The sequence below is a fragment of the Corvus cornix genome, chromosome 2, assembly GCF_000738735.6.
Source record: "Corvus cornix cornix isolate S_Up_H32 chromosome 2, ASM73873v5, whole genome shotgun sequence".
Taxonomy (NCBI): domain Eukaryota; kingdom Metazoa; phylum Chordata; class Aves; order Passeriformes; family Corvidae; genus Corvus; species Corvus cornix.
Genome location: NC_046333.1, coordinates 87,268,573 through 87,281,739, shown reverse-complemented (window position 1 = coordinate 87,281,739; position 13,167 = coordinate 87,268,573). Strand labels below are relative to the sequence as shown.

The 13,167-nt window shown below is 38.8% G+C and overlaps 1 long non-coding RNA gene across 1 annotated transcript in view; it reads left to right on the top strand.

Annotated features, from left to right (window-relative positions):
* LOC109143854 overlaps positions 1-12,501 on the top strand; it is an 85,928-nt gene extending 73,427 nt beyond the window's left edge. The window contains exons 2-3 of the long non-coding RNA XR_002044229.3: positions 10,872-11,072; positions 12,449-12,501. This is a non-coding gene — a long non-coding RNA (uncharacterized LOC109143854). The remainder of the gene's footprint in view (positions 1-10,871; positions 11,073-12,448) is intronic.
* The last annotated feature ends 666 nt before the right edge of the window (positions 12,502-13,167 follow it).

Below are 13,167 nucleotides of genomic sequence, written 5' to 3'. Positions count from 1 at the left end.
TAGTCTTCTCAGTGGACTATAAGGACAAGACAGATGAGTCTTGGCTGGTGAGTTACTTGCTCAAAGCTCTCTTGGCTTCTGAAACATGGAGATTTGGGATAGTCTGTGTCCAAGTTTTTCCAGCTACCTCTCAATTTTTCTGCCAACACATTTTGCTCAGGTGTTGTGGACCGTAGATATTTCACTGACGCAGATGAAGCCTGGCCAGAGCACCTGCATGCTTGAATGCTGTTGTTGTTGCCTACTCTCTTTTACTGTATTCTCTGTGGTACCAGTGACAGGACCTAAGGGAATGGCCTGCAGTTGTGTCAGGAGAGGTTTAGTTTGGATATCAGGGAAAGGTTCATTACCCAGAGGGTGGTTGGGCACTGGAACAGGCTCCCCAGAGAAGTGGTCCCAGCACCAGCCTGACAGAGCTCAAGAAGTGTTTGGATAATGCACTCACGCACATGGTGTGATTCTTGGGATCAGTCCCTTGAAGCATCAGGAATTGGACTCAACAATCTTTGTGGGTCCCTTCCAACTCAGCACATTCTGTGAAAACATGTATTTCTGATCAGGAAATATGAAGATAGTCTCACAGTCTAAAGACAGATGATCTGTCTAGTGCTTTGCTATCTTTATTCATTCAAAACTTTGTATCAAATCTGAATTTGCAATTTAATCCGATCATTCATGCCATGGATATAACCAAGTGGATATGGGGAACAGAGGATTCCCTTGCTCTTTGAAGCAACCGCTGAACATAAAAAGTATTACTGTGTTATCCAGCAAAAAAAAATTGCCTTTTGCTCCCTAGTAGTGATTGTCTTTAAAACCAACATCACTTCCACATTTGTCTTTCTTATAGATCTAAGGCATAAAAATCTCATGTCTCTTTCAATTCAAATATTAAAAGAAAGGCTGAAGAGAGATGTCTTTCACTGAAAAATGTGTGAGTTACTATAGTAATTGCATGAAATATCTTTTAGATGAAGCAGAGAAGAATTCAGTACTAGTTCAAAGTTGCATGCTTATATCACTTCATGTATATGGGCGACTGTGCATACTTTTCAAAGGTTTGAGATGTTTTTTGGAGAAGCAAAACATCTCCTGCCATTTTCATCTGTGCTTGAATTAAGGTGCTTTTTCTCCCTTTTCTTTTGGAACAGGAACAGTCCTCTCAACTACAACTTTTTTTTTTTTTCCTCTCAAACTATGATCAGTCAGCTGTCATTGACTTCACAGTAGATCCAGTGTGAGGGACAGTATGTCTTCCTCGTGAGACTGAACACTTTACTGCGATACCAGTAACAAAAGGTTGTATTTCCCTGTGCCAGCAAGTGAGAAAATTTGTAGAGTATCATGAAGTTCTTCTTCAGAGTTATACAGATAATCACCTCTGTTGTTTTGTCTTATGGAGATAAGTGTATGTCAAGCCTGATTCTATGCACCCATCAGGTTTGTGAGTGCTGCAACAGTGTCCATGTGTGCAGGCAAGTGGCCTGGTGGACAGATCTATGTCCAAAACCAGTAGTAAGCCAATAGCTCTTCTGAACCTGGTGCTTCCAGTGCTGGCTTTCTGTAATTAAGAGCTATTGGAAAGTGCTTTGCAGTGCTGTGTGAGAAGCAATTGATAAAGGCTTTATAGCTGGTTTTATGTGTTTCCTGTGTTAAAACTTTACAAGCTAAAAGTAAAACCAAACATAATGAAAAGCTGAAACAAAGAAAATAAATTACTCCCTTTCCTGTACCTGAAGAGCTGGATATTTTTTGTTTGTTTTACTATATCAGTGTTACTGGTCAGTTTTCTACCCTGAATATTAAAGATACTGACTAAGAACACATTTGCTTCTGTTCATGTGTTCTGCAACGTGATTGACACCAGTGCAAATGTATATATGCTTATCTGGGAATGAATCAGACATAGATAAGAAGTGAAATTCTCCTAATACATTATTTATTCAGATAATTCCTTCTGTGTAGAAGAACCACATATTCAATTTATCCTTGATAGACCTGAAAATCCTGCCAAACATCTCTGTATAAATCCCAGCAATCTAATATATTTTCATGATATTTATTGAAAAAAATGAGAGAAGGTGTTTCATCTTGTAAATGGGGTGTATGGGTTAACTCCTGGGAGCAATGAATATTCCAGAGAAAGAGATGTGACAAACAGATGTCATCTTTATCCACACACACCATCTTAATTGTATAGAATTAACTTTCTTTGAGGATGGAGAAAGGGCTGTGAGCCACAGTGAATTCTAGAAGAAATCATGGAAAATCTGTCACCAGTTATATTTGTATCAACTGGTACAAAGGATTCAAGAGCAAGTGGTTGAAAAATCAATGAGAACTTGATCAAAAGCGAAAATTCACCAAGGAAACAATATTAAAGGTCCTGTAAAACACATGGACTTTTCAAGCTCAGGTAAACCAAATATCATTTGTACTCCATTGTGAAAGACAACTCCCTCAGCATCCAGTACCTGAAGGAAGTTTGCTAGTGACTCATAGAAGACACAACAGACCCTCCCTAGCTTGTGATATTTGGCAGAAATTCAGAAGGCACTGTGCAGCATTTTGAAAGGATGTTTCTCTTGTTAGTGACCCAGTTGCTTTTCTGTCCCAAAGGGCACTGGCTGTGATCTTAGATCGAGAGGTTCTCACACTACAGTGCAATCTTGCCCCACTGAATTATCTTATGTTCAGCAGGGTCTTCTAGCACTCAGGATCTTTACCCATGCAGTTGCTCCTTCTTTTCAATTTATTTCTTTGCATTCTTTCTCTTCCTTGCAGAGTTCCTCTGTTGTCTATTTTCTACCTCCTGCTGCTTCTCACAGTTACTTACTTGTCTCACCAGTATTTTTACACTACAGGTAAATTACCAGCATCTGTCCTAATCCAGATATTTTTTTGATTTCCTTTGTGTGTCAGGGCTTCTCACCCCCTTTAAGTTACTTATCTAACCATTCCCACCTGGACTACAAAACCATGACAAGAAAAAGAAAGCAAGCTTGCTCTCTGTAGTATGAAAACTTAGTCCTGACATTATTTGTTTTCTGCTAGGGGCAGAAGATTGTTAGGGTTTGTATTTCTTTTTATTTACTATATGTTTAATGAGAAGTGGAAAGAAGTCTTTTCAGAGGAAGTGGAAGGCAATGAATAACATGCTCTAGCTATTTCTGAACTGCACAGTCTTGGGACTATGTACCATACGCATTCTCTTTCTCATCCTTATCTCCCTGCCAGAATACAGCATTGAATTCAGATTTACAACATCTCTGGCTAAAATAATATTGGGGATCTCCCCTTCCTACTTTCCCCTTTCCTCCTTGTTGCACTAAGAAATTTTAATTCAGTCTGAGGGAGAGAAAAAAAAATCCTGCTGCCTTCCTTGTACTGGTTTATACCTCATCAGATTCAGTCCATAGCTGATATAAATTAGCCCGCTGCTGATGTTACCTGTGTGTATATTGTTTGCACTCAGTTTGGTTGGCAGGTTGTCACTGGACATTTATGACTTGGTAGCACAAGCTGACCAGCAAAGTCAAACAAAAAAATTAGTATGGAGCTTTGTTGCCAAAAGATGCATCTGCAAGTCAGCAAAACCACCTACAGATTTTGGTGAAACTTGGAAACAGTCTCATCTTCAGTAAAAATGACAAGAACAGTGAGGAAATGAGGTTGTGAAATCTCCATCTCGAGAGATATTCAAGGGGGAGTTGGCCAAGATGATCTCTAGGGGTTCACAGAACCAAAGAATCACAGAATATGCTGAGTTGGAAGGGATTCACAATGGCCACTGAGCCCAGCTCCTGGCCCTGCACAGGACTATCCCCAGGAGTTACACCATGTGCCTGAGAGTGTTGTCCAAACACTTCTTGAACTCTGCCCATTCAAAACAAACCATTCTGTGAATCTGTGATTTTTCTAAGTGATATTTTTTTACAGGAAGCTCTAGTAAACATAATTTAAAGAACAGGAAAAACATTCCTGAAGGAAATAAAATGTCATATTTCGACCAAACCAAAATATTTTCAATTTTTTATGTCAGTTGAAAGTGAAAAATATTTCATTTGGGTAATCCTGAAACTGATTTCCATGCACAACACTCTTGGATTTCAACTACTGAAAAAAATAAGCCAATTTGTTTTGTAGCTCTAGTGTTGAATATCCTGAAATTCACTTGCTTTCCTTAATTAAACCCTTTAAAACACACTTTTGAAAAATTATTGACTGTTGTTTTATAAGTGTTCTTTGTGAAAGAACTTTAGGTTATAATAATACACTGGTTGGCTAAAATCTTTCTATTGACATAGAAAAATAAATGGAAACTGCTTTCAATTTTTTTTGAACAGCACCAGGTTCGGTTTGTATATACAGAAAGTGCTGTAAGCTTGGCTGGCTGGCTGGCTGTTTTTATAATTTGCTACATGCTGTTGAGACTACTGAATTATGTTCTGGAAGTTCAATGAGTCAGTTCTGCATCTGGCTTAGGGTGCTGAGAGTGCAGTGCTGTGTCTTCCACTAAGACACTTCGGAGTTTGTCATATATCTGCTGGATCACAGGTCACCCAACACAGTCAAACCACTGACTGTAGTGTTTGGGAGCCAAGGACTCTGAGAGTTGTTTGCATTGCTGATCTTAATTGCATGAACGTCTTCCCAGATAGTCATTGAATCAATGCAGCTTCACAGTCTATTTAAGTACATGTTTCTGTGAAACAAAGCATCTTCTTTCTGATGTTGTAATTGATTCTGGAGAGATCATGATTTCTAGTGAGATGAAAAAATAAAACCCCTAGGAGTTGACTTGTTGGGCTCTTGTTTAATAACAGAGGGGGGAGCAGAAGAGACAGATGTATATTTTTTGTCTTTTTTAAACCATTTGCTTGTTTTGAGTGTGTGTCAGGAATCCAGCTGACAAAACTCTGCGTACCATTGAAATCTAGAGTGACAGAATGAGGACATGAGGATATTACTTTCTTAGGAATATGAGACTGAAGTCATACAAGGTGCCAAATTAAGAAGTAGCTTGTAAAGACTTGATCTGAATCTTGTTGATTTGGTATCTAGATACAGAGTTGAGAGCTGACATGTTTTAAGTTTTCACTGTGGCTTCATCCTTAAATGCTGGTGCTTTAAGTTTCAGCCCTTTGTGCTTAAGCTCTTTGTTAAATAAAGATGGTATTAACTTTAAATTAAAGTTAATGAATTAACTTTAAATTAAATTTAAATTAAAATAGTTACTCTGAAAGCTGCAATGAGCAAATGAATCTGCTATTCTTGAATTTCTTTGATGATCCTCAAGAAGAATCTTTGCTTTAAAGGATTTTTTTTGCTGACCTGAGGGTTGAATTTGGAATTTATTTTACCTTGAAAATTCTCTAATGCGTAGAGATGAAAAGTGGTGACATCTGTAATCTCTGCAGCAATTTTCACTTTTGCTGGCCTGGTGTTCCCAGCTGGCACTGGGCACCTTGCTGTGAAATGCAGGCACCTCCTTGGGCTGATCCAGTCCTGTATTGTCAGTGACCAGGTATACGTGCTTTTCTATCTGCTTGGGGCCCATCGATCCCATGATTTTGCAAGGTGCTGGGTCAGAGCAGTAAATGAAGACCACTGTGTGGCAAATCTTTGCCAGGAGAAGCAATTTCATGGAAGGGGTTTATTTTTTTTTTTCATTTTCATAGCAAAGGTCACAGCACAGAACAAAACCTCAGTGATTCTGAACTTGCTATTTTCACAAGCTGTGTGGTACACAGATCAATGGTAATTTTCTTATGCTGGGTAGCATTAATATTGACTATAAGAATAAAATATTAATTTAAAGCTAATAACAGAACTGTGAAATGTTAACTTTGCATCTAACAAAGAGAAGGAAGGTAAGCTAAGAAGGGCAACGGGGTAAACAAGAAGGAAGATTTGAGAAAGAAAATGGCAAAGGGAAGGTCTGGGAAGTGCTGAAGCTTCAACTGTTCCCAGACATAATCCCACATTTCTTCATACTCATGTTTTCATACTCAGGTTAGTTGTAGAACATGATCCTTTCCTGAAGGGAAACATGAGAGCAGCTGCATCATTCTGGCTGCATTTGGGAATGTCATAAGGCCACAGTTCATGGTGGAGATGCTGATGGTGTGTATCTTGATTAACAAATGATTGCTAAAGATCCAGTCAACCTTATTCTTGTGCCAGCTGCTTTTCCTATATGTCTACCTGAGGATATTCCTGCCACATGTTCCACAGTTTCTTTTAACTTTGCTTTGGCATCAAAATGTGTTTCTGGAGGGTTTGCTGTGTATGATACTTTCACAGTAGAAAAAATTACTGAATTTACAATAGGTATCCAATACAATTACCTTGGGTTGCAAGGTAGCACTGCACAAGCTACCTATAGTGAAGCTGGTAAACCACTCTCAATTACACTATCCTGCATCTTAATACCTTCAAGATGCAGCACAACCTTTTCTGATTTAGAGTGAATGTGTTGTTGATAATGGTGAGAAGAGCAGGTGGAATATTGCTGCTTCCTATGCTTCAGTGCGTGAAACATTGATATTAGCACACTCTGCTGGACTTTTTTGCTTTGTCCCTCTGCAATTAGGATTTCTACGTCTGTAAAAGATGGCTTTTATACTTACATATGCTTGGCTTTTGGACACTGATGGTGGAATGCATATATAATTAGACTCCTTCCAACTAGTCTATATATTCTTTTTCAAAGTTCTGGTGATCATTTAGCTACATGTGCAAAGTTTACACAAAACTTTCGAGATTCACCTTTTCTTGTTGGATATTGTACAACTTTTGTACAATGTAAATTTTGTGTTCTGGACTGATTCCAATGAGGAGAGTAAGAAGGATAAAATTGATGCTAATGAGCTCCAGAGGCTTTGTTATGGTTCTGACATCCCATGATGCATGTCACAGAGATCTCTTTCCTTCTAGAGCACAGAGCAATGCAGTGGTATGGAGAACAACCACAAAAATATTTCCCATGTTTCTGGAGTCCCGTGAAGGAGGTTGGTGTAAACACCACTGAAAGATGCTGAGAAACCTATATAAATTGCCTTTGTGAACCTGGGACTGTCATGTTGTAAGGCTGTCTGTATGTTTGTGTGAGGGGGAGGACACCCTGGGCCATTTAGCTCTCTGTGGTAATAATGAAAATGGATGTGACTGCTGCATGCTGTCCTCTGAACTGAGGAAATCCTGCTTGGACCAGTTATAGTAGCTTCAGGGCACCTTTCCTCTAAAAATGCCTCTTCTGCACTTACCATGCTTTGTTGTCTCAATATATAAAGTCAAAGTGGGAAAGATCTTCCAGAGCACTGGGAGCAGTGATGGTCCACCAAGAGCCTTGCACATTCAGCATCTTTCTTCTTCTGTGTAATTGAAGTGGGGTTGGCCTCTGGAAATAGCTCCTGCTGTTAGATGAAACCCCAGTTACAACAAGCTTGAGATCTGCTGGTATAGATATATTTACTAGTTTTGCCTATAAAGTGATTTTTTTCTCTTAAGTTTTGTATCAAGTTCTGACTTTTCAACAGTCTCTTTTCTCAAATTAATCAACGTCTGCAGTATTTTTTTTCTCTCTTTCCTGCTTTTAGGTTATCTCTGCTTTTTGTTACTTTTTACTGCATTTGTATATTATCTCCTTCAATTTTCTTCTATCTTTTTGAAGCATGCTGAATTTTAATGAGTATGTAAATTAACATTAGCCTTCCCTGTGTAGGAAGCTGGCCTGCTGCAGTTCCCTTCATGCCCTCTTGACATTTTAAGCTTTACATCCAGATGGTGCTGGCTACAAAAAGGAATTTCTCTCCTATGCAATTTTCATAGGGAGGAAAATATTCTTTCTAGCTTGTGGGGTGGGAAAGGTTGGAACAAGAAATTATTTTGGTACCAAATCAGATCAAATGCTTTAAAAAAGAGTATTTTTACTGTAGTTTAAATATTTGTGAGGAGAAACCCAGTGAACTAGTCAACTGGAAGGAAGAAAGAAAGAAAGATTCTTTTGTTTAATGCCATTCCCTAGGCAGCTGGCTTCCTAGGCCATCAGGGTGCTCAAGGTTATGGGCCCTGCAGGAACCTGGTTTCCAGCTTGGTAGGCAGCTGGCAGAATGCTGGTTTTCCCAAAGTTTTAAGTCAGCTTTATTTACAGTAGATGCATAGTAACTGTTTAAAATAGTGGTTGCTTTAGAACTCAAGGCTCCAAATTGCCCATAGATCAGTGTAGGGAATACTGGCACACAAAGAGTTTTGTCTGTCTTCTTTTTCTGGTAAGATGATGCAAACCCTTAAAATTCCTACCAACCTTTTTTTTTTTCCTGTGCTAGACATATCTGGACTTAGCTCTGTTCTGCCTTAGAACAGAAAGCTTTGTCCAGCAACAAAGCAGACACTACCATGAGAATTACAAAGTATCAGTACTCATGTCCTGTGAACAAACAACAAAAGGTTATAACAGCAAGAGTTGATGATTTTATGTTTATGAAAGGAACATGTAGCAAGGCTGTGAAGTTTATAAATTAAGCAGACAACCTTTTATTGGAAGGTCAAAGATCCCTCAAACTTCCTGAGAGATACTGAGAATCCCAAGTGCCACCAAGGAGGGTCCTGCCCTTTCCCTTGGTATTTAGCAAGCAGTGGTATTTTCAAAACTGCTTCATGCCCAGCAAAACAGAAGGCTGGCTTTGAAGTGGCTCTTACTGATGCTGCTGGCAGAGGAACTGCAGCAGCACACTGCTTGGTGTGCAGAAAACAAATCGTTTGTCTATGTGTAGCAACCAGCACTGAGGGTAAGTAAGGGCTGTACACCACTCTGTGTATGCTAAACTTCCACAGAGTGCATCCTGTGTGTCTAAACGTTTTAAGAGGCTCTAATTATGGTGAATTCCCTTTACATCCTTCATTGACCTTGATTAATCTAAGGAAGTTTGTGTTGACAATAATAAATATTCGAAAGAGGCAGCAAGGGCATGCTAACTGACTAACGATTGTGGTACTTGCCAGAAGATGAAAAACCTGTGTTAGGTTTTTTGGGTTTGTTTCTCCCAGGGATCTATCTGTCCTTTCGAACTCTCCATAAGGATCCTTGGCATAGCTCCAATTAGTTCTCTTGATCTCCTTGTTAATTTTCTTGCCTTTCTGAAGTGGAGTCTGCCTTTACAGCACTCACCACCAGAGCAGGAAAAGTCCTTCTTAGTGGCTGAACTTAAATGTCAGTATTCAAATAATCATACTGCATCTTCCGGTTTTGTCAATTTATTGCAAAAATACAGGCCCCTTTGGAATAGTGCAGTCCCTGAAATTATTTGGTTTTTTCTTAAGAGTCCATGTTATTTCTTTTTATCATTATAAATTACTATTTTGTAATAATTTGTTAACTTCTAACTAGCTTCTAGTTCTACTCAAGACATAAGTAAACCTTTATGTATTTTTATTTTGCTGCACCTGACTTCAACATTATTTCAAAAAGCAAGATGAGGCTTGATTGTATTTTATTGGGAAACTTTCACATGTTACAGGTGGATGAACTCATGCAAAGGTGAATTTCCTGGAACAATATTTTCTCCATCTATTTGCATTCACCTGTTATAAAAGTGTTCTTCATTTTGAAACTTAAGCAAATGGGTGAGGGGGAGGGAATATATTCTATCGTATAATACAACATAGCATTCAAAGGAGAACTGCTCTGTGGCTAACAGAAGTATATTTGCTCCATCTAATAATACTTTTAACTTTGCAAAGAATTTGGTTATATAAAAAATATCACTCTTGCAATACTTGCTCTATTTAATAGCAGAGGCACAATGTAGATGCTGCTCTTTACAAAGACAGCAGATAAAGACCACCTGCAAAATGTGTGCATATGGCTGGCTCTGTGCAGATGTCTGATTTCACAAGTGATAGTACAGAGCTTTCCATGCAGAACTAGAGCTTACCCTGTGCTTGCCAGCTTCTCACCAAAGGTACTGAAATGGCTGTATGAATGGAGGATTATTGTCACCTGCCCTGTGACAGGTGACCAGCCTAGAAAGCAAACCCCACCACTCAGGTTGAGTCCTTCTCATGTGCCCTGTGGTGAAAAGGAGAACTGTAATTACTTAGGTGCTGCCTTTCATATTCATCTGGCTTCATTTGTCCTGCTTAACACCACACCACACCACATGCTCCTGTAGAGCTAAGCACAACCCTAGCAAGAATATTTACAGTGCTTGCAAATCTGTTCATCCCCACTTTGCATAGCAGAATCATGGCAGAATGATGGCAGGTTTGTTGATGCTGAGGCTCAGTAATTACAAATTCAGACTTGTTTCTGTCTGTGCGTGTGCAGCACTGAGCATATTGCTGTGCTGTGGCTGGTTTGCAACAACACATTCACACACGAAGTTTGATTTATTTTTTTCTTCTTTTAAATTCTATACTTTGTAATTTATTGCAATAATGAGCCCTCCCATGAAATAACATTGAAGCTATTTAGAGAAATATTTTGTGATACCAGTGAGATACAGAAACCATTTTTATATTGAGCATATAAATAAGCATGTGTTTGTGTGTGTGCTTTCAAACCTTTGTTTAGCTGGGTACGTGATACACATGGGGTTATGTCAATCCCTCAAGTGACATGGAAAATAAAAATCTTTGAATGTTATTCTCACCATATAACCAGGTTGACCGATAGCACAGGCTGTTGTCATCAATGAATAAATTAAGTGATAAGTATGTGAAATTCACGCCTGATGGCAGTAGTATAGGGTATGTGGATTGTTTAGTCGTGATTTTGAAGTGTATTTTGATTTGTAACCTGATTGGATAATGAAATAGGTAATGCAGCAAAATAAAAAACTCACAAATATTTCCTTCTTCATCCACAGGAAAAGGCAGGTGAAGCATAAACAATGACATCCTGAGTGTCAAAAGCTAAAGAAATGAAGACATCTGGCTGATGGCCTCACATCAGCTGGAGGTGAGCAACAAAGGAAAATGATGGAATGATTGGCCTGACTGAGAAATGCAGAGTAAAAATGTCAGTGCATGTAAAGACCTCCAATTCCCACTGTCAAAAGCAACTTTTGGTGAGTTTTAAAATGGATGGTGCTTCTGAAATTATGAGTTTTGTGACTTTGTCAATTTCTGAAATCTCCTCACTGCTTTTGTGATGTAGCGGTCTCTCAATAATTAAGGTAGTAGTCAGCTTTTCTTTATGAACTATTTTTCCTTTTTCTCCCCTTGATATATTGTGCTCAGAAATGGTTCTACCAGCTTCAGCTGTAAATCTCAACTCCATGACAATGGAAGTAATTTTGTGAAACAAATGGCAGTGTGAAAGATATGATGTTGACCATAAAAATGCCCACATTGTGGTTAGAGTTCCAATGTCACAAATCTTAGTGAACGTAGAAAGAGGGAGTGAACAGAGTCACATGATATCATATGTCTTTTTGATTATTTGGTCTTATTAAAATGTGCAAAAATAGTAGTAGGTCTGTGGCAAATATGAGAAGCTGTTGTATCTTTCAGATAAAAAGCTTGTCAATACCAAAAGACCTGAATATTTGAAGTTTTGTGGTTATTCTCTGATAGCTGGGTTTAATTGTATCTTTGGCTGAGTAGATGTTGGAATCCTAAAGTGCTTCAGGCAGAAGCTTCAGTCACAAGGGTTCATCATAAGCAATAAACAGTTGTTATGGTCATAAAGCTAGCAATGGCTAGTGAATTTTCTAGTGTGTTTTTCCTCCCTGTCATCCTCATTTACCCATTAAATTCTAATAGAAGTGTTTCTCTTTACTCTCTTTGCTGTCATGTGTGATCTCATTCCTTGAACTTTCCCGGACAATAACCACAGTTCAATTCCTATTTGCCAATGAGGAGTGAAGAGAAAAGTGCCCAGTTTATCTCTGGAGTAGAACTTACTCTGACTGGGTTAAGGAGATCTGGCCTGGGCAGAAGGAAAGCAATTAGGAGAGGTTCCTGCACTTTGTAGGAGGTTCCAGTAAAGTCCTTTGTGCCACTGACTGTTACGGGGAGCTGCAATACTTGAGAGGCTGCGAGAAGGCTGGGCGGCATCCGAGTGATAAGTGCAGCCAAGGTAACATACAAGGGGCTCTTGAAACTTCAAATTTTACTTCTCAGGAAGAACCAGGGGTTGCAGGTAGAGAATGTCTCCATCTAGCCTCAGAGGTGAGGCAATGTCCCCAGAAGACTACAGTTTTCCCAGAAATGGTGTATTCCTCAGTAGCAAGAGCACAGACCTTTCTAAAACATTGGTCTTTCCCTAGTCTGAGCAATATTGATCTGAAGCACAGGGGGTACTTGCTGTTTGCCTCTACAGCTCTGAGAAACGTACTGAATTTGTGGCTGTGGACAAAGAACTTAGAGATGCTGGCTTGCCTGCTGCAGTTGAAATATTGGTTAATGTTGTCCCATTTTCTGTTGTCTTCTCCCTTACAAGCTTCCCATTGAAGTTCTGCTTTGTTTACATTCATCTGTTGGATTCTCTACCTGTAAGTAAATAAATATTGCTAATAAGTCCTACCCTGTCTGCATGTCTAGGTTGCCAGTTTTCTAGACCAGAAGAAGCTTGAGACAGAGCTTGTCAGTTGAAATATCTAGAAAATGCATTTTTGTCATGAAAATGTATATCATTTACTGATCATGTTTCTTTGCAGTCTTTGCTGGAAGATGACCGAAGGTAAATGGTAAAAATAAGAAGCTGTGCAGAATCCTATAAGAGCATTTCTGTATTTTCCAGAATTTGTGTATTTGTAAAGGCTTTCTATAACATCAGTTTTCCTTTTGAGTAGTCTATTTATTTGACCTTCTTTTAAAATAGTAGTTAAAAAGTTGTTTTTCCTGATGTCTGGTTTCACTGTAACTGTTGCTTACTGGCTCCATTTTAGTCAGGAGATAGATGAGTATGGACACATTTTTGCTGGATCATTGAAGTTGTCTAGGTATTCAGAGATGATAATAAGATCGGTTTTCTCATAACTGTAACCAAAGGGAAAATCAATGTGTGACCATGGCACATTTTCCTCAGGTATGAAAAATCAATGAAATATGCAAATAAATATTTCACTAACATGACTTGAAACCATGTGTACAGGAATGTGGGCCTAGAGGACAAGCTGAGAAAGTGAAGGGCAAATTTTTGGGCCATATATATTGACA